At 47.1% G+C, this 7,973-nt stretch overlaps 1 pseudogene; it reads left to right on the forward strand.

The window, feature by feature from the left end:
* The window catches only part of LOC101638676, a 7,890-nt pseudogene extending 1,440 nt beyond the window's left edge, over window positions 1–6,450 (forward strand).
* Window positions 6,451–7,973: the final 1,523 nt, after the last annotated feature.

A 7,973-nucleotide genomic window follows, 5' to 3' on the forward strand; every position in this document is an offset into this window, starting at 1 on the left:
CTGAAAAGGGGTCAGTAGACCAAATAAATTTGGGAATCTAGGGTCTAGAGGACCTCAGGCTTGGGGAGTCAAACTTCATTTCTTTTATGTATGAACCGGACTGAACCCCAGGCCTCCCTCTCAGCAGCTCCTGACTCGGTGCTAGCACTTGGCTGGGACTGTGTCAGTCCCTGGGCAGCGTGGTGGGTCAGCCGTCGAATCCTCACCTTCCGTGCCAGAGACTGAGGTTTGATTCCCAGCCAGTGCGTCTTGTGCTTGGCTACCACTTGCCTGTACACGGGGGCTTGCATGTGTCTGTGATGCTGCATGGGTCTCGGGAGCGTCCAGCTTTAGACAGTCTTGGAGGGAAGGCCTGATCATCGACTTCCAAAGCTAGCCCTGCCGATCTGGACGCAGTCCATGCCATTGCGGATGGGGTCACCATGGATCAGGGTCGGCTCAGCAACAGCTGACAACCAGTACGCACACTGGTTGTGTGCCCTCGGGAGTTCATGGGACTAAGCTAGCGGGTGGGGGTCCAAACCCAATCCACCCACCGCCCCGCCAGCTTCTTAAATTAAATAATCTTATGTGTTCACTCTCGTGTGTCACTTGATATCAGTTTGGTTTGAAATGTACTATCTCCATAGCTAAACAAATATGACGTGTGTGTCACCCATATACCCACGTTCTGTTTTGCTGAGAAAGAGAAAGTAAATTATGTAACATTCTCCCCGCCGCACCAAGGAATATCAGGACTGTTATCCTAAGATTTCTGCACCAGGACATTCTGGTGCACGGGGCAATGGGGTGGAAGTGAAGGGAGCTGTAATCTCTGTTGTCGTTGACGTTAGTGACTGTCTTCACTGCAAATATTCCGTTAGGAGTTGCTAAGTCATGGGGAAAGGCTGTCGGCCATTGGATGGGCTTCTCGCTGTTTGCCAGATTCTGAGTTTAAAAGATTGACATTTCACATAATCCCCACAGACGAAAACAGGAAGGGGAAATGGATATTTGCAAGGAAAGACTGCCGGTGAATGCTGCAGGCTCGGGGAGCCTACAAAAGGAGGTGTGTTGTGTTCAGGCAGTTGCTGAAAGAGATTTTGATTGCAGTGCTCCAAACATTAAACTCAAACCTGGAGTCATACCTTCGATCTTTGATTTTCCTGGCTCATATTCAGGGGAAAAACGAAAATCTTCGTTGTAGAAAAAAACTTCACCCTCAAAACACTTCCAGTCACAAACCACAACCATGATCTTATTGGCACGTCCTCATGGATTGAATTCCAGTCCCTGTTCATTTGCGAATGGACAGTCCAAAGAAATGTAAGCATCAATTAGATCATGTGATCAGCGAGCTAAAGGATGCCAAAGAGGGTCTGTAGAATGTTTTAGACAGAGAAAAAACAATTTCAAAAACCTTAAGGAAGACAATCAGGGAACTAAGGGATGAATGTCTCATCAGCCCAGAAATAGCAAATAGACTTGAAGCTTTCTGTTGGGAGTGTTGTCCGGAGGACACTGAGATACTCTGGACATGCTGTCAGGAGAGACCAGTCCTTGGAGAAGGACAGTGAGATAGTTAAGGTTTATTGTGCCAACCTGGTTGATAAACACAGATGGGGTCAATTGAAGGGAGGAGAGATAAATGGCTCGGTGAGCCTAGCCTTTCCAGTTCTCGGGTCTCTTGCTTTCTGATGGTTGGACCTGGGTGGAGCTGCCGTAGCCATTTCCCTGCTTCAGCTGACAAGGCTTACTTCCTGCAAGACATCACCGAGGAGAAGCCACATAGACCTACCCCGATGCAGCCCTGGGTGCTGGAGCAGCTATGTGGAGACCCCTGCCAGCGCTGAGATGCTTACATGTTCACTGATTCGGCTTTTCTTCTGCAGTTGGCGTCATAGTGTGTGTTTTGTGAGATGGAGGAGGACTTTGTAGATTGGTGTTGGACATATGGGTTAATGTTGGACTTGTGGGCTTAGGGAGCACTGGATTGGGATATTTTCTTGATGTGCACTTAACCTTTATATAAAACTCTCTCTTATACATATGCGTTTCTGTGGATTTGTTTCTGTAATGTACCCAGACTCACACAGACACTCAATATCATCTTGTTGTCAAGATGATATTTTATGAAATAATTTCATATTCTATCTAAAATTAACATTGGTATGACTTAAAACAATCCCCATTTACCACACTAAATAATACCCATCATTTAAAATGTTTCTTCTTTTTATTAATTGGCATTATCTCACATATCATACAATTCAATAGCTAAATCATAATAATAAGAGCTGTACCTTCATCTCCACAGTCAACTTTAGAACATTTACTTCCTTATTGTACCCATCATCAGCTCCCCTTCTCCCCATAACCGTCCTCGCCGTACCTCTCAAGAAACCATCAATGCAGTCACCATCTCTCTAGCAATACCCATCCTGGATTTCAGAGACAGAAAAATCACAGAAAAGAAAATACAGGAAAACAAAACACAACCAAAAACCATGGCTTTCTGCATGCGCGTACAGCTATTCACATCCTTGATCTGTGGTCAGAGGGGAGTCACTGGAAGCTTAATGCATGTGTGGACCCTGCGAATGGATTTGGGGTGCTCTTCTTCAAATTAAAATTCGGTTCTTCAAATTCATCTACCGTATATACTCAAGTATAAGCTGACCCGAAATCAGCGGAGGCACCTAATTTTACCATAAAAACTGCATTAAAAATGTGCTGAACAACTCGGCTTATACTTGAATATATGTGGTATGTCTTCTTGAGCTCTCCTTTGAAATTTTCTGTTCAGATCTTTGACTTCATCCTTTCTTCCATGTGTGTTAGCTACTCTACAAATAAGAGCACGTTTCAGCGTCTCTTCTGACACCCACTTTGAACTTTCCTTTCTTTCCTGGCTTTTGAATGACCTTTTGCTTTCTTCATGAATGATGTTCCTGATGTCCTCCCACAGCCCAGCAGGTCTTCTGTCATTAGTGTTCCGTGTGTTAAATCTGTTCTTGAGAGGTTCTCAACATTCAGGTGGGACAGACTCAAGGTTGTATTTTGGCCTTTGTGGATTTAAAAAAATGTCCAGCTTTAACCTGAACTTACGGATGAGCAGTTGATGTTCTATTCCATAGTCGGCCTATGACTGGTTTGAGCTGCTGATGTTGAACTTCTTCATCATCTCTTCCCACAGATGTAGTCAGTTTTATTTGTGTGTATTCCATCTGACAGAGTCCACGTGTATCATTGCCTTTTATGTTGTTTTTAAAAGGATATTTGCTATGAACAAGTCATTGGTTTTGCAAAATCATATCATGCGATCTCCAGCTTGGTTTCTATCCCAAGTTCATATTTTCCAACTGCTGTTCTTTCCTATTGGCTCCTGACGATCACCAATAATTATCCATATATCTTGATTGCATCTTTGATCAATTTCTGACTGAAGTTCTTGTAGAATTCTTCCATTTCTTTATCACTAGCTTTAGTGGTTGATGCATAAATTTGAATAATCATTGTACCAATTAGATTTCCTTGGAGGCACCTAGATATAATACTACCACAACTTGTCTTTCAGTTTGTGTGTTGCTGTGATGATGGAAGCTATGTCACTGGTATTTCAAATGACAGCAGGGTCACACAAAGTGAACCGGTTTCAGGTAGAGCTTCCAGATTAAGAACTGACAAGAAGGATTCAGTTGCCTACTTCAGAGGAAAACCTTATGCAGAGCCTTGAAACATGGTCTGATACTGAAGACCTAAAAAATGGAAGCAGGACATTGTTGGAAATAGTGCCGGATGATGGGCTCCTGGGACCAGAGGGCACTGAAAGTGTGACTAGGGAGGAGCTGCTTTCTCAGAGTGGAGTGACCATGGTGATATGAACGGAGTGGAGTGGAGCGTTTGGCACCTTCATTTGCTGATGGGGCTTGATTCCGGGTAAGGATAAACAGCTGCAAAATTTAACGATTGGAATTTGGAATGTGTGAAGTATGAATCTGGGAAAATTGGAAGTCATCAAAAATGAAATGGAACGCATAACGATAGCTATCCTGGACATAAGTGTGCTGAACTATACTGATATTGGCCGTTTTCAATCAGAAAGTCATATGGTTACTGTGCCAGGAATAACACAAGAGCAATGGACTTGTATTCATTGTTGAAAAAGGACAGGTATAGTAACATCAACTTAATTTATAAAGTAAAATATATATGATGGTACAGTGTCCTGGTAGCTCTATGGGTTAGTTGGTGGGCTGCCAACCTCAAGGTCAGTGGTTCAAACCCACCAGTTTCTCTGAGAGAGGAAGACAAGGCTGTCTACTCACATATAGTCTCAGAAACCCTATCTTGGTTCTAAGTCTAGGGTAGCCATCTTGGTTATAAGTAAGAATTGATTTGATGGCAGCGAGTTTTTGACATACTGGCACAGAGGAATGCAATTTGTTTTACAGACAGGGTGCAAGATCAAAGTGGTTGGGGGACCACTCTCTGCTCACCTCTTGTAATGTGCTGCAAGGAGCCCAGGGGGCCTATGATCTCCATCCAGTGAGGGAGGCACCCAGCGTTACTGAGGACCTACCAGACACAGACGCAGCCCTTTCTATAGAGATCCTAATCCTACAACACTGGGATGCAGGATGGCTTCCCATTTTGTGGATGGGAAGGCTGAGACCTGGAAGGAAGATGAATTGGCCCAACTTCATTCATTCATTCACTCCACAGGTTTCTGAGCGGTCCTACTATGTGCTTGAGCTGGGAATGGACTCTCAACCCTCCTGTTGACCAGTTTCATGGCTCACCCCTTTGCTGTTTCAAGTTAAACTTCTAATAATATCTTGCTTGAATAATGAAAACTATTTTAAACAATCAAGGATATCAATATCTAGAAGTAGATGCCGTAATGTCCCTTCTTCTCCAAATGCCACTAAAATGTACACATTTCTCTTGCTCTTCTTAAAACAATAAAATAATGGCCCTCTTAAATTCCGTTCCTTTCTCAGTGATTACACATGTAATTGTTGCTCGATGTAGGCTATGTTGGAGATAAAGATGATGAACAAGAAGAAAATGAAAAGGCCCTCTCTCAGCTCTCCCCGCCCCCAGCACCCTCAGTCTGCTTTGGTTGAAATCACTGCCGCACAAGCCGTTGTGTGGTTTTCTTTCCACATCGACTGCATAGGGTCTGGATTTTCCTGATTCAGAGCTCTTTGGACTCAGGAGTGCCCGAGTGGTGCAAACAGTCCACACGTTTAACTTCTAACCAAGAGGTCGTTGGTTTGATTCTGCCCAGAGACATCGTGGAAGAAAGATCTTGTAACCTACTTAAAAATAAATAAATCAGTCAGCCACAGAAGACGCTGTGACTTTCTATACTGACACATAGAAGGTGTCCATGGGTCGGAATCCATTTGGCAGCAACTTGTCAAGGTGGAGATTAAGGTCTCGCTGCAGAATGCCCTATTGATGGCCTGTGCTACCCCTGGCTTCTTTTCCTTCTGCCTCACAATAGGACAGCGGTTTCCAGCATTTCACTGTTGTGAGATTCAGTAAGACTCAACTCTCCTTAGATGCCATCAGCCTGTCTTGCAATTCTGTGTGTGCCCCACCCCCAGATGGTATTGTTTACACCTGTCATTTTTCAGGGTGGCATAATCCCCTGGTGTGAGACTTCCTGGGTTCCAGGCCATCTCTCTTGCACCAGAGCCCATGAGTCCACTTCACCCCCTTTGAGAAGCCACCCCCACCCCTGCATCTTTCTCTCAGGGAACTGCCCTGGCCTTGGCCTGTGGGAAACTAACACAGAGGGAAACATGATGAGGACTATATTCCCCACCTTACAACAGAGGGAATCTGGAAAGCTGGTATTCCATGGTAGGAAAGCCTCCCCTTTGGTAAGTTAGAGGTAAAGTCCAAGTACATTATCCTGCTTTAAATATCATTCCCACAGATTCTCTCCTAACAGCTATGCTGCCTTAAAGTGAGCACATGGTTGATTCCATCTCCCTATAGAAGCAGACATTATTCTTTTGACTTTCCCCCAATGCAGGTATTAGGGTTCCTCACCTGTGAGCTCAGGGACCTTACTGTAGTACCACCCACCTTGTGACGCAGGTAACTACTGAATATGCATGTCTTCAGGTCACCCATAAATGTCCCAAGATAGTATAAGCTCTCTGTCTCATTTCCCGGTTCCATGTGGACCATCAAGAGGAACTGAGGTGAGCACGCTACCATAACATGTGCCTGACTCCTTTATTCTGCTCTCTCCTGTCTTTCCTATCCTCTATGACTTTACTACCATCTTTATATAGTATCGCTGTACGATTACGCCTCCTGCCCCTTAGTTGTTGGAGGCCGGTTTCCTCCGACCTTGGCCCTTCCTGCCCCTTGCAGGGCTGATTCCTCTCTTCATCCTTTCATCCTGCAGATGTCTGCCTGGCACCCGCTATGTACCGGCCGCTGTTCTAAGAACGGGGTTGCAGTAACAAGCAAAGCCGCCTTAGCCTTTGCAGAGTTGAGACTCCAGAGGAGCAAATGGGCCGTAAACTAAGTGGACAGATAAATACGAGCGTCCAGGGGTAAGGTGCTGCTCTGAAGGCAGACCACCAGGATGAGAGCTCTGAGGTGCTCCTCAGGAACCTGCTGGGGGGTGGGGGGGTGGCCTGCTTTCGGACTCTTATGGCTTACCACGTGGTGTGCCCTCGGTCTTTTTCATTTCTGAATGGACCCCTCCGCTTCCCCATCTGTAAAAGGGGAATGACGCTAGTGCTTTCCTCCCAGGAAGGCTGTGAGGTCAGGGCCTGACATCCCGCGGCTGCTCCGGTGAGCTGGCTGCTGTCACTTTAACTGCTGCCCTTGCCGTTAGTTCCCTCCTGTGCAGGCGTCAGGGGCTGGGGCTGGCTTTCTGCGGAGTTCACCAGGCTTCCTTCCGGTCTAGCCTGTCTCCTTGCCACAGCTCATGCCTGCTCTCCAGAGCAGTAACCCCATGTCCAGGAGAAGGCGGCTCTGGACGTCTGCAGTCCCTTCCCTGCCCCACCTCCACCGGCCCTCAGTTGTCAATGAGTCTCCAGGAGGTTGTACTTGCTCTGAAGTGTACAGTGGTGGTGGTGGTGGGGGGGGTGATCCTGCCTCCAGCGCTGTGGGGAGGCTTTCCTTCCCCAAGATGGGAAATCACAAACCGTAACACATGATGTTTCATCTAGAAATCCCTCTGTTCTGTCTTGGAAGGGGAAGCCGGGCCTTGCAGGTACCCTGGAAGGGAGGGGGCCTGGGGCTCTGGAGGGGGGTGGAACGTGGAATCACAAGTAATTGCCCTAGATTCCTCCCTTACTTTAATGAAAAGGGCCTGGCCAAAGGGAGAAACAGGAGTGACTTCTGGGAGATTTGTGACCCTGCATACAAGACTCCCATCTAGGAGAGTCTGGGCAGTGCTGGGCTTGGTGTCCTGGCTTTGTCTCTGCAGCCAGAGAGGCAGGTGATTGAGAGCTGTGGATATCTGACTGCATGTGGTCCCCCGGAACTCACAGCCCCTCCCTGGGCTCTGCAGCACCGCTGGTCATCCCAGGCTCTTCTCATCCCCCACAGTGCCAACCCGGAGTCTGCACCCCACTGGGCATGCCTTCATGCCTCTAACAGGCCCTTCAGCAGGCCTAGTGCATTAGGCTGCTCACCCCAAGGTCAGCAACTTGAACCCACAGGCACTGCACTACCGTCAGGAGCTTTGTGCTCCTGTGAAGACTTCCAGACTGGACATCTTCTCTGTCCTGTGGGGTCACTGCGAGTCCGAGTCCAAAAGGAGCAGGTTTCCTTGTTGCTGCGCACCTGTAAGGCCCTCTTCCTCACAACCTGCTGCCACGGTGGTTCCTTCATTTGATCTCCGCCAAAGCCACCGAGCAAGCTTGTGGCTGGGAAGGGGGCTGCCTGGCCCCGTGAAGTGGAGAGGGAGGTGGCTTCCTGAAATCAGGAGCCTCCCTAGTATACTCAGATAGCGC

This window comes from Echinops telfairi, unplaced genomic scaffold, assembly GCF_000313985.2.
Source record: "Echinops telfairi isolate 266 unplaced genomic scaffold, ASM31398v2 ScPeMD7_31;HRSCAF=116, whole genome shotgun sequence".
Lineage (NCBI taxonomy): Eukaryota > Metazoa > Chordata > Mammalia > Afrosoricida > Tenrecidae > Echinops > Echinops telfairi.